This window comes from Stegodyphus dumicola, chromosome X1, assembly GCF_044657685.1.
Source record: "Stegodyphus dumicola isolate Sdum_Otavi_A_Nest chromosome X1, ASM4465768v1".
Taxonomy (NCBI): domain Eukaryota; kingdom Metazoa; phylum Arthropoda; class Arachnida; order Araneae; family Eresidae; genus Stegodyphus; species Stegodyphus dumicola.
Genome location: NC_140780.1, coordinates 93,305,148 through 93,319,395, shown reverse-complemented (window position 1 = coordinate 93,319,395; position 14,248 = coordinate 93,305,148). Strand labels below are relative to the sequence as shown.

The 14,248-nt window shown below is 33.9% G+C and overlaps 1 protein-coding gene across 3 annotated transcripts in view; it reads right to left on the bottom strand.

Annotated features, from left to right (window-relative positions):
- The window catches only part of LOC118185264 (tyrosine-protein kinase Fer-like), a 120,953-nt gene that overhangs the window by 64,495 nt on the left and 42,210 nt on the right, over window positions 1-14,248 (bottom strand). The window lies entirely within an intron of this gene.

Genomic DNA, 14,248 nt, shown 5'->3' with positions numbered 1-14,248 from the left:
TCTTAGTGCATATCTAGGGGGATTAAACATGACCCACAATTTTAGATACACAATTACATTTTAACTAACTGAAATTAACTAGGAGAGGCTAAGCAACATGTTGCCAGCAGGAAAGCAAAGTGGCGAAAGTGTGAAGTATAATAATTGATGTAGTACAAGTCTTTGTTTTAATCTTGAGCAATGACTGGGCAAAATATTTTGCACTACATTTACTGCAGGGAATGCATGGTGTAACATGGTGAAATATGGAGCCTTGAAGAAGGAATGCAGAACAACATTTTAAACTTTAAAAATTTTTAATTTTAATTGCATACATCCCCTTTTCAAAGCTCCCTATAGCACCACGTTACATTATGCTTTTCCTGCAACATCTGCATAGCTGTAGACTTTTGCCCAATCACTGTTCAGGATTAAAACAAAGAATTTCTGAACTCATAAATACTACTGCAACTATTATGCACAGCTAAATCTTTAATGCCTGCATACGACTTAGATATTTCCCCCAGCAATGGAAGCACAACATCATCATTACAATTCCGAAGCCGGGTAAAGACCCGAAATTAATAACTAGTTACAGGCCAATTCGTCTGCTTCCTGCTTTGGGAAAGGTCTTTGAAAGAGTTCTAAAAATCAGACTATATTATATAAAAATCAGACTTACCAATCACCTTGAGAGACTTGACCTCATTGACAGTTTGCAATTTGGATTTCGAAGCAGTCATTCTACTACACATCAAATTTTAAATCTGGTTGAATATATTGCAGGTAACTTTCAAATAAAGAAGGCAGTCGCTGCGTGCTTCCTCGATTTCGAAAAGGCATTCGATCGAGTGTGGCACGCAGGACTTATCCATAAGTTCAGCAATTTCCTGCTAATGGTCAGCTTTATTCAACTTATGATTTCGTATCTTTACCGTAGAACATTTCTAGTAAAGTGTGGAAATGCAATTTCCATGAAAAAGATAATTTACAGTGGTGTCCCACAAGGAGCAGTCCTTGCTCCCTGTCTTTTCAATATATTTATAAATGACCTCCCAAATCCCTTGGATTCCAAGGTTCTAAAATACGCCGATGACACGGTCATACTTACGGATTCTGTCAGCCCGCCTCTTGCAATGGAAAAACTGCAATTCAAAGTAAATATCATTACGAAATGGTGCGAGGACTGGAAAATCAATTTAAATTCTAGTAAATGCTGTGTTGTGCTTTACAAACGCTACAGGAAGAATGTAATTGTTAATATGGATATTTAAATTAAAAACGATGCAATTCCGATGGCTGACTCCTATAAGTATTTAGGAGTTATTTTAGATAGCAAGCTCACCTTTAAATACCATGTTACAGCCGTAGCGGAAAAAGCAAATGCTGCGTTCTGTGCCCTTTACAGCTTGATCGGCGGGAAGTCTAACTTACCGATAAAAATCAAAAGAACACTGTATCTTTCCTTAATCAGACCGATTATGTTATACTCAGTGCCAGCATGGGTGACAGCCTACAAGACTGAGCGTGCTAAACTAGACATAATACAAAATAAAATACTTAGAGCGATTGTGAACTCACCGTGGTTTGTGAGGAACTCTTAAATTCAGGAGGATCTGAATGTAAAGGCCATGCATGAACAAACTTTGATCACTTCACATAATTTCTTTGAAAGCCTTAGAATCTCTTCCTACTCTTCTATTAGAAGCCTGTGCGATTATACTCTACTGTTGAATATGTGGTCAAAATTCCCCGCACCATACATCACAACCCGTCTTGGTAGATAAATAGTTTTCAGCTTTTTTCTACGTTTTATAATTATGACTTTTGTTATTTTTGAATGCAACATTTGCCACCACGACCAGGAATGCAAGACCCAAGCTCTGAAAGTTTTTGTGCCTCCGGGTGACAGATGTACCTAAAGTACATCTCTTTTATTTTACTACCGTGATTGGCCTTTGGCAACGCTGAACTTTTGGTAATAACTCTGTGTAGTTGAAAAAGTGCGAGCGAAAGCAATTGGAATTGGATGCACAGCTCTTTTTGCTGCTTACTCTGTCTAAGAAAGTTCCGTCTCTTTGCTATGCCTCTATTACCTAAAACGTAAGTTTCACATTAGCATCCCTAGCATTGTTCCAATTAAGCAAAAATGTATTTCTGAAGAATTGCTCCTGTTGAAAATAAAAATGACATTTTAACTATCATGCCAGCTGCGAGTTTTCCCTCCAATCATTATCGATGCATCAGTTTCAATCTTATGAAACAATAACAATAGAGTACAGCATATTCTCACTTCATTTATAGACGCAAATTTGACGTTTTCAGATATTACATTCGAAAAGCGAAATTTTAAAATTAACAGAACTTGTGAAAAAAATATGGAGTGGTAATAAATGCAGGTTACATAACAGAAGTATTCGATGGCAATAATGCCCTAATCATTAATCAACTACCGGACAGCAAATTCTGTACTATACCTATAAATGCAGAAAATATCACTACTGATAATGAAAAATGTGACATAGAAACCGCTGAGAATGAAAACATTTTATTTTACAATTTAGTGCAAATTCTTGACATGGTAATTAGAGGACTTGAATAATAGAACTTTGTAATTGGACAAGAAATTATGTCTATCTATAAAATTCAGAAGAGAGTAAGTAGTAGCACAAGAAAATGAAGCAACTGTAACGACTTACATTGAAAAAAAAAAAATGATTAATAAAAGAAATAAATAAGTACTGAGCTCTTTTTTTATTTTTGGTAAATTTTGATTCCCATAAGGTCATAAATGCTTCAATATTTCGGAAACAACTATTTCATATTTTTAATTTCATAATTTATATATCTCATCTTACTAGATTTAAACTGATCATTTATTAAATTGCTGAAACCAAGGAAAAGATTTAAACTGTTGATCAAAATTTAGAAAAATTCCGAAATCCAGATTCACCAGTCTCGATGAGTCTGGATCTTGGACTTTATATTGAATTATGGAAAACATCTGATTTAAAAAAATTGATCTGAAGTAATATACAGTACCATTTCCCTACCCCCAAAAGGACTTCAGTGGAAATCATGCAAATATACATGCAACTGGATATTTCAACACAGAAAAGTTTCTGCTTCTGAAAATGGTAACTAGAACTTTTATAAGATAATAAACATCAAATCAGAATAATATTTGCATGACTGACTTAGAATCTATATTAACTGGGTTATCCTCATAAGTAATGAGGTTTTTATAATGAGGTTTCATTATAACACATGCAAATGAAACAAAAAAATCACCTTTAGCTTAAGGTTACTTACCATTATTAGTCACATATTTCCAACTTAAATTTTAATTCTTAGCATTCTGATAACGAAAGTTCTTGTATTTTTGTACAAATGGCTTTTTTTGACATCATGCTCCGAATTCAAAAGTTTTCATTGGGTAATTTTGAATGTTTCAACAAAGTTGATAATCTTGCAAGGTTTAATGTTAATTAACCCAGTTTAATATTATTTTTGCTTTACTTTAACTTTTATCAGTTTCAGCTAAAATGCAAATTCAGTTAAAGTACAAAGAGTTTTTCAGTTTTCAGACAACAGTTGGCTGCATAGGCTGAACCTTGCTCTACTTAGTTTCCAGCTCTTACACTTATCTGCTTATGCTACAACTGCTTTGCAAACATTTAGGGATGAGCCAATTTAAACATGTGTTTCCGTTATCTGAAAATTAATGGAGATTAGTTTCTGTTAAACATTTGAATTTTTGAGACCATCAAATTGAGATGCTAACAAATAAGCTTTATTTTATACTTTAACTTGAATTGTGATACTTTTAGTTAGAATGCAAACAAACAAAAAGTTGTCAGATTGATTCTATGGTTACTCTAAAGTGATTAGGTAATTTAAGGCAATAATGTAACCACAAAATCTGACCATGCTAGGTCAAGAAAATATGACGAATTAGTCAATATTTCCGATTCAAGCTTTGTTAGCTTTCACGATGTTTCTTGAGCTGCATGAGGTTGCCTTGTTAAAAAATTACACTTGCTTTTAGCCACTACATGAACATTGCTGTAATGTCTTCTCTTTAATATATGAGTTCAGTAATATGCTCAGATATCAGTTCAATATCTTTCACATTTTTAGCTGTTTGTAAAAGATTCATTTCTCACCACAGGTAAAAATTTGATTGGGAAACAGCTGTTTAAACTTAAAATTTACAAGTGCGAATTCCAATTGTAGATTCAGTTCTCAAATTATTTCACAGCTTTTAAATAAGTCATTATTTTTGAATCGGATGACTAGAGCTGCTCTGATAGATCTCTGAATTTAAGTTTTACTCTAACCAACCCACTTATGTAGTGATCCAAAGATATGAATCCCATATAATATGAAAGAGAGATAAATATAAAAATTTGAAGTCTAAGGCATAAATCTGGATATATAGCAAAATTAATCACAATCTGGAACAGTCTAATTGTTTCATTTCTAGTATTTAAACAAATCTATAATTCTCAAATTTTAATGTAACCATTAGAGAAAGAAGCAATTAGAAGAAAAAACATGAATTTAATATTGAACACATATGAGAAATACAGCAAATGATGTTTCCTAAATTACATTACATATAACTTCACATTTTAAACCCAATTTGTTACAAAAATAAACTATCCCAGTGAAAACATTTTTTGGTATTAATTCCTAAAGATTCATAAGCATTTTGTATGATTACTTTACATCTATTTTTCATACAAATTAAGGTTAAATAATAATTAAAATCAGCATTTTAGAAACTTACCTTATTTCTTAAATGCAGCATGTAAAATTAAGGAACAGCTTACCTTATGAAAATACAAATTAATAAACACCTCATTTTATAAAACAGTTATTTCTTTGATATCAAAAGTATACTACATGAAAAAATTCAAATAATATAAGAATGGAAACTCTTAAAATGCATACATAAAGCTCTATAAAATTTTTTTCTGAAAAAATTCAGATATCACTTTGCTTATGCAACAAATTCATGAACTGCAACTCATTTGAGTTATACAATTAATTTTTTACCTGTCCAGTTATTTGAATTAACTGCTAAGTTAATTATTGAATAATCAGTATCAAATATCACCAGTTATTTAAAATAATGAACATCTGATATCGCACTTTCCTGCCATTAACCTCTTAAGTCCCATTATTGAATTTTTAAGCGTAAGCCCTGCCACTAGACCCCCAAGAAGCTAGGTTTAATCAGTTAACTTGCTTTTTTTAAACAGATATTTTAACAACATCAGTCCTCCCTACTAAATAATAATATAGCAAACATTTGTAAATTTAAACATTTTTATTGGATTTTTGATTGTCCATATTGTTGTAATATTTTATATTGTTTTACTTATACATTTTACTTATTTATTCCTTTTATAATAGTAATTTTATGATTTATTTTATATTTAATGTAATTTTTGTTTATATCTTTTGTATTTAAATGCTTATTTGTTGCAGAGAATTATACATCTTTTAATACCGCAGCAGTTTCGAAATCGTACAAATAGCTCAATTACAACTTCAGAAATAGAAAATTTCATTCCTAAGGTGCCTGGGCAACAATCACCACAATGACAACATTTTGCAATTTTTTGCTAACTTGGCAACTTTTGGGAAGATATGTGAAAACACATTTTTACAGCCCTATGACTGATTCTTCCAGAAGCATTAAGAGTCCCTGCTGCACAGTATTAATATGGGTGAGGAAGCTGGGAATTGTAAAACAGTTGCAAATTGGCTGTGAGACTTAGCAGTTGGCTGAACTATGAGTTAGGGTTTACCCCGAAAATGATCTGAGCAATTTTACAGTTTATTTCATGAGTTAAGGGGAGGTACTCTCCTTGAATTATTTTTAGCCATTATTATGCAGTGTATACTTCATATTTTGCCTATTTTCCTAATAAATTATTTATTTCTTTCTGCTTGTAAAGACTTATTCAAAGAAACATCAATGATTCCACAGCTCATAACAATATTTGTACAGCTTTACACTTTAGAAATACATATTTATAATAAAAATTTAATTTTTAAAAAATTAGTATATTGTAGAAAAGTATTATATTTTAGATCTTTGTGAAACCCAAAAAATTAAAGTACCTTTAAAAATGAATTCAACATATTCTATATTCATGAAATAGAAGAGTATGAACAATCAACCTGAGTGATAAAACCTCATGAAAAACCATACACTTATTTTGTGTTCATGCATTCAAAACAGATTTGTTTCAAACACTATAAGTGCACATTTCACAGTCCATGAAGAGAAATGATATCTTTCTCCTTTCAATGGATGTGTATGATTTCACTCGAAATATGGCTTAGCCAGTTAATAATAACTGCCAGAGATGTCAAATGCCGTATGAGCAATACTGTAACAGGTTCCACCAGCTATTTAGCAAACAGTCATCATAAAATGTAATCCCGCCAATGATTTGTCTCATTTGCTTGGCATACTTTTGTCTCAAATTTAGAACATTTCCATAGATTTTTGATGACTGAAAACCAATTATTATAACTCCACAAGACAACTATTTAAACTGGCATACAATATGAATAAGAGTAATTTTATGAATGAATTAGTGAGTGAAAGAAACAAAAATTTTTGTGAAAAAACAGACAAAATTTCCATTATTGGATTCTTGAGATGCTAAAATAATCAAAACACAGTTACGCCCATTATAAGAGTGAAGACATTAATATGGATGAAAAGAAACTTGCAAGCATTATGAACAAAAATCTTCAAAAACAAGGTTTATGAGTTAAATAAGGTATGGATGGTTGTAGAAAGCACATATACTGAAACCTGATTACACATACACTGAATACTGATTATCTTTGAAAACTAATCAGATGCCTTGTGTGTGGGCTGCCGAAGTCCATGACGTGATGTCAGCAGCTACATACATGCAAAAGTAGCTATGGTTTTCCAACTGTTCAGTCGATGTGTCTGCAAAAATGTTTCTCACACAGCTATAAACATTTTATTGCCAGTCAGAGTAATGTATTTCTCAACCATATGTGGCAACAAAAACAAATTAAATGAAGAATATGAAATGCAACAGTAGACAACTTTAACAGAGCTAGAGTTTGACAGTTTGTGTAAAAAAATGCAAGGACGTCCGTGTCAAGTACTGTACAAGGGTAGGTGACACCTGAAGCACAAGTCAATGCTACTAATGAGTAAACAACATTAATTTTATATTAAAAAATTTTTTAAATAAATAATACTATACTCTTCTTTATATAACATATTGATCTGCTTTAAATATTATTTTAAGATATACTTTTCTGAAGGTGGAGTTCCCTGAAAAACCTTATAGTTCTAAGGGTTCCATGAGTTGACAAAGTTTGAAGACCACTGCCCTTGAATATTTCCATCTCACCCACTCTCTTTACACACATAATTCAACTGCATAGTTTATACATTGCATTCTTTGCAGTTCTTTAATGATTTTTAAATGATTAATCCAACCCTCCTTTTTCTCAAAGTAATTTTTTTCTTAAAATACAAGATATAGAAAACTAAATTAAAAGATATTAGGTTGTCCGGAAAATAATGCAGGTTTTCAACTTACATCTTTAAAGTATCATAACTATAAACACAACGTATTAATTTTATTTAAAATGTATTTTCCCGGTTGGCAACAACATTTATTTTTAGAACAGTAATAATTTGAACTGTAATGTTTTTCAGCAGTAATGTTGATGTTAATGTTTCTGAATAAAGCAAGTTATAGCGAATTGTTTATCCAACAGATGGCAGTATCTGACAAGCTCCTTTGGTAATTGTCAATGCGCATGCGCAAGTGGAGTGGAAAAAAGAAGTATGTTATTAGGAGAATGAGCTTTCGTAAATAATGTTGCTGCGCGTTTTCGCTGTGTAAATAAAAGTATATTTTTATATCATAGATGTTCTTTACTCTCTAATGCGAAGCACTAGGTTAGTGCACGAATCTCTTCTGATTCAGAAACCATTTTCAAACCGTGGATCACCACAACAAAAAGTGGCATCCGTCTAACAGGACGCATTAGTTAGGTAAAGGACACTTTTGATGGTTTAACAGCAGAAATGGAAGCCTTGAAAGTAAGAATACCACTGCGTGCAGCCTTCACGAAAGCATATAATAGCCTACATGGACATTTGAAGGAGTCAGAATTGAACAGTGATGTTCTATTATCGTCCCTGGAAATTCTGGAAGATAAAGGAATTCGACTACAACAGTTGGATGAAGAAATATTGGATCTCCTATCAAAATCGAAAGAAGTCTCGCAAGAAGAATATACTAAAGAATTTGAGTCATGTGAGACTTACAAGGAGAAATTAATAGCAGCCAGGATGAAAGTGAAGCAAATCACTGTGAAACTAGAGAAAAATTTGCTGACTCATGCATCGGTAAATGAAACCAGAACTGTTGATTCAAGAACAACGGCAACGAATTTGAAGCTTCCGAAAATAAATTTGATTGAATTTACAGGTGATCCACGACAATGGTTGAATTTCTGGAATACCTTTAGTAAGATACACGAAGATCCAGTGCTAGATGATCATTTGAAATTCGTATATCTGATCCAGGCTACTGCTGCCAAATCGAAAGCACGGGAAATAGTGCAGAGTTTCCCGACAACTAAAAAAAATTATCCGAAAGTCATCGAACATTTAAAGAATCGTTTTGGACGTGAAGATATTCTTATACAAGTGTACGTTCAGGATTTATTGAATCTTGTGTTGATAAATAATAATGCAACCAAAAAGGACTTTGCGCTATCATCGTTGTACGACAGTTTAGAAACAAAACTGCGTGCTCTGGAATCTCTCGGTGTGACTGAAGATAAATACGCTAGTGTTATTTTTCCGTTAGTTGAATCTTGCCTGCCCCCTGACATCTTACGCGTGTGGGAGAGGGAACGGGAGAGCTCGTCACAACAAGGTAAGAGCGATCTTGAATCTATTCTTCTGTTTTTGAAAAATGAAGTGATATCTGAAGAGAGAATTAAATTAGCGCGTTTTTCTTTTGATAAAAGTAGAAAATCTAAAAGTTACATTAATGATGAGTCTAATATTCCTACTTGTAATGATTTGTATACAGGAGACAAATTTAAAGAAAATGCTCCTATTAAAAAAGTTGAGGAATCGTGTTTATTTTGTGATAAGCCACATTTAACAGAAAAATGTTTTAAAGCTAGTACGCTTACATATCAGGATAAAAAAGATTTAATATTTAAGAAGGGTTTATGTCTATTATGCTTGAAGAAAAACCATATTTCTCGTAACTGTAAGTCCAAGGTTAAGTGTTTAATTTGCCAGAAAAGGCATTTGGCAGTAATGTGTCAACAAGTTCCTTCTCAATTGAAAGAGACTAAACAAGTAGAGCCTGTGGCGAAAAATGAGGTCAATGTTTTGGCTAGCAGATCCGCGAGCTCCGATGTGTTACTACAAACATTAATCATAAGGGTAAAAAATGGCAACAGGGAAAGGATAGTCAGAGGGATTATAGATACGGGTTGCGAGAGAAGTTATTTAACGAAAGATATTACAGATTCTTTGAAATGTAACAGTGTTGGTGAAGTGACATTAGTTCATAAATTATTTGGAGGTGTAGAAACAAAAGAAAAATTGCATTCTAAATATATAGTTAATTTAAGTAGCCTTGATAATAAATATGTATGTAGTGTGCATTGTTTAAGTGAATCTGTTATCTGTTCTGATGTTAAGAAAATACCTAAAGGTCCTTGGTTGAAAGAACTTCGTAAATTAAATATTCAAGTGTCAGATGTAGAGGGTAATGCTCCCGAAAACGAAAGTGACATTAAATTGTTGATAGGTTCTGATATTGCTGGAAAATTATTCACCGGAAATATTAAATGTTTACAAAGTGGTCCGGTCGCGATGGAAACAAGTTTGGGACGGATTTTAATGGGTGAAATTCCAGCGAAGGAATCTTCGGGTATAAATGATTCTCTTGCATGTGTTTCTTTATTGCTAAACGAAAGATCAGCAGAAAACTTGTGGAAGTTAGACGTTATTGGTATAAATGACCCAGTTGAGTCTAAAAAGAAAGCTGAAATTCATGAGGAGACCATGCAATATTTTGAGGAAAATTTGAATTTGGATTCAGACGGGAGATATGAAACTGCATTACCTTGGGTACTGGACCCCTCTCGCTTGTCTAATAATAAAACGTTGGCAGAAAAACGCCTGACTAATACGCGAAGGAAATTATTAGATTCGAATCAAATTAAAGTTTATCAGGAAGTATTTGATACTTGGTTGAAGGAACGAATTATTGAAGAGGTAAATGAAGGCGAAGTAGATAGAGAGCACTATTTGCCTCATAGGCCGGTTTTTAAAGAATCTAGCGAAACTACACGAGTAAGGCCAGTTTTTGATTCTTCGGCACACGCCAAAGGAGAACTTTCCTTAAATGGTTGTCTTGAGAAAGGTCCCAACCTAATAGAAATAATTCCAACATTGTTGAATCGTTTTCGGAAATATCCTGTTGCAGTAATTTCAGACATTGAGAAAGCCTTCTTGCAGATTGGTATAAGAGAGAAGGATAGAGATTATTTGCGTTTCTTTTGGAAAGGTGCAAAAGAAGAGAATACTAAAATTTACAGACATTGTTGCGTGGTTTTTGGGCTTAACTGTAGTCCATTTTTGTTAGCCGCTACGTTGAACTATCATTTAAATCGTGCCCCAGATCAGTTTGCAGTTACAGCCAACATTTTGAAGGAGTCCTTCTATGTTGATAATTGCCTGACTAGTTTTAAGAATGTTGAAGAATTGAATAGATTTGTACTAGAATCGAGAATGTTATTGTCACTGGGAAAGTTTAATCTTAGAGGATGGCAGTCGAATTGTGAAACCGAAATAATTCCCGACTCTAAATTAGATACATTCGTTTGCGTTTTAGGGTTAAACTGGGATTTGAAGGATGATACTCTTTCCTGTAAAATTGAGTCACTAAAGAAAGAGGAGATTGTCGCGAGTAAACGAACACTCCTTTCTTGCGTGCATAAGTTATTTGACCCAGTAGGCTTCCTTTCTCCCGTTACCCTGTTTCCAAAGGTGATATTGCAAGAGTGTTGGAAATTACGATTAAATTGGGATCAAAAGTTGCCAGAACATTTAGAAAAGAAGTCCATACAATGGGTAAAGGAAATGAAACTGCTGTCTGATGTCAAAATTCCTAGATGGCTTAATATTGACAGATCGGTTAACGAAGATGTAAGTCTTCATGTTTTCAGCGATGCCAGCAAGCATGCCTATGCTACCTGTATTTTCTTAAGAGTGAAGACCGAAAATAAGGTTTATTTAAATTTTGTGCAAGCACGCACTAGAGTTAAGCCTTTAAAGAGTATATCCATTCCTCGTTTGGAATTATTATCCTGCTTAATCGGAGCACGCTTGGGACGTATGGTCTTTTCAGATTTGAACATGCCAAATTTAAGAACATTCTTCTGGACTGACTCAACAACCGCTTTGTGCTGGATCCAGCGAGACGTACGGTGGGGAACTTTCGTTTGGAATCGTGTCCAAGAAATCAGAACACTTACAAAAATAGAAGATTGGCATTACATCCCTTCGGAGCTGAATGCCGCCGATCTCCCTTCTAGAGGCTGTTCAGTTAAACAGTTTTTGCTGTCGAAATGGTGGGAGGGCCCATCATGGCTGTTAGAACCAGAATCGTCATGGTCAAGAGGCACCGATTTGCCGGACGAAGAGATCATAAATTCAGAAAGGCGTAAATCAGTATTGACAACTCTTAACAAAGATTCTAAACCTGACAATTGGTATTACAAGTACTTTTCATCCATAAAGAAAATTGTACGCATGTTAGGTTGGATTCTTAGGTTTTACTTTAAATTACGAAGAATTACAAACGAAACCTCCAAAATTTTGTCAGTTTCGGAAATTGAAAGAGCTGAGATAACTCTTATGTTATTGGTTCAAAGAGAATCATTTAAGAGTGTGAACGATGATAAAATTAAAGACCTCAGACCTATAGTTGATCGTGATGGTTTGATCAGAGCTAAAACCAATATTTCTTATCGCGACGATACTGATGACTTTAAGTTTCCTGTCATTTTGCCATCTGATCATGCAGTAGTAAAATTACTAATAATGAATGCACATAATGAGCTGCTGCATGTTGGTACTTCTATGGTGATGTCTCATTTGCGGGAAAAGTATTGGATCCTCAAAACTCGTAAGACAGTACAAAACTGCATTAGAAAATGTGTTAAATGTCAAAGATTTAAATCCAAAAGTTGTGATGTAACTTCAGGAATTTTGCCGAAAATTAGAGTACGTGATGCAAATGTTTTTGAGATAGTGGGTGTCGATCTGGCAGGACCCCTCTACCTTAAAGATGGTCGAAAAGCTTATATTGTTCTTTACACATGTGTGGTCTATAGGGCCATTCATCTGGAGTCAGTAACATCCTTGACAACTGAAGCTTTTTTCCAGTCATTGAGACGTTTCATTTCTCGTCGCGGAAGACCATCTATAATATACTCAGACAATGGCAGTAATTTTAAAGGAGCGGAGAGCCTTCTGCATACAATTGATTGGGAGAGTCTGCGATCAAAGGCCGCTGAGCAAAGAATTCAGTGGAAATTTATTCCTCCTTCCGCACCTTGGTGGGGCGGTTGGTGGGAACGTTTAGTTCAAATGGTGAAACAGATTCTGAGAAAAGTTCTAGGTCGTGCTGCCCTGGATTACGAGGAGTTGCTTACAGTACTATGCGACTGTGAGAGAGTAATCAATACTAGGCCACTTACCTACGTGTCGGAAGACATTGAAGATTCATCCCCATTAACTCCAGAAATGTTCCTGCAGGAGATTTCCAAATCAGGAGTACCTGATATCGATACAGTGGATAAGGAAAAACTGAGTAAACGAGCTAAGTATCTACAAAAGGTGAGAGAACATCTTAGAGCAAGATTCCGTGTGGAATATCTAGGACAGTTACGCCAGCAGTCCATTAAAAACTCTATAGCTAAACCTCTCCAGGTGGGTGAAATTGTTCTACTTGAAGATAACAACAAAAAACGTGCTTTTTGGAACCTGGCGCGTGTCATAAAGCTGCTACCTGGTCGTGATGGACAAATAAGACTTGCTGTCATAAAAACAGAGACTTCTGAGTTTCTGAGACCAGTGCAAAGACTGTACAGACTTGAGCTGAATAACCCAGTCCAAAAGGATATGACTGAAAATATTCCTATGACTACCGGCAGTGGTAGAACTGTGAAACCAGTGATACGTCTGTGAAATGTTTTGTACTTGTTTGAATACTTTTTAATAATTTGATTTATTTTTATTTTTCTAGGTTTAGTATTATCTGTTAATATGTCTAGAAAATTATGGAATGCTGCATCTCCAGGTAAATTTGTATTTCAATTTAATTAGAACATCTTGGTAGGCATAATTTTATACTTCAATATTGTATACTGTACTATTATGCATATATTATACTTAACAGATGTGTGAATTTACCTCCCAGTAAATTCAGGTGGGAGGAATATATAGCGAATAGTTTATCCAACAGATGGCAGTATCTGACAAGCTCCTTTGGTAATTGTCAATGCGCATGCGCAAGTGGAGTGGAAAAAAGAAGTATGTTATTAGGAGAATGAGCTTTCGTAAATAATGTTGCTGCGCGTTTTCGCTGTGTAAATAAAAGTATATTTTTATATCATAGATGTTCTTTACTCTCTAATGCGAAGCACTAGGTTAGTGCACGAATCTCTTCTGATTCAGAAACCATTTTCAAACCGTGGATCACCACAACACAAGTATCTAACAATTAATGTTTGAACGGTAATGTTTGACGGAAATGTTTTGAATAAAGGAACTAATTAATTGCTAACATTTCAGAAGTGGGATTAACTAGAATTATTATCTAGGATTTAACAACGTATTGCCTTAATGTACGTTAAGCCTAAACTGAAAGGGGAAAGGTATGTGAATTTATAAATTGTTTATGTTATGTCTAAGTACTAAACAGAAAGAACTTAAGTATAATTATTGTATTATTTGAAAATTGAAGATGGCTTATTTGGCAAGAGGCAAGAAATGTGACTTAAAAGAACTTGCTTTGGAACTTGATGTAGATGCCCCTTCTGATATTAAAATTGTAGGCTTAAGGGATATGATTTTGAATAGTAAGAACTATAACGAAGACTTTACTAAACAAATGCTAGATAGAATTATAAATGATCGTTTAGTAAA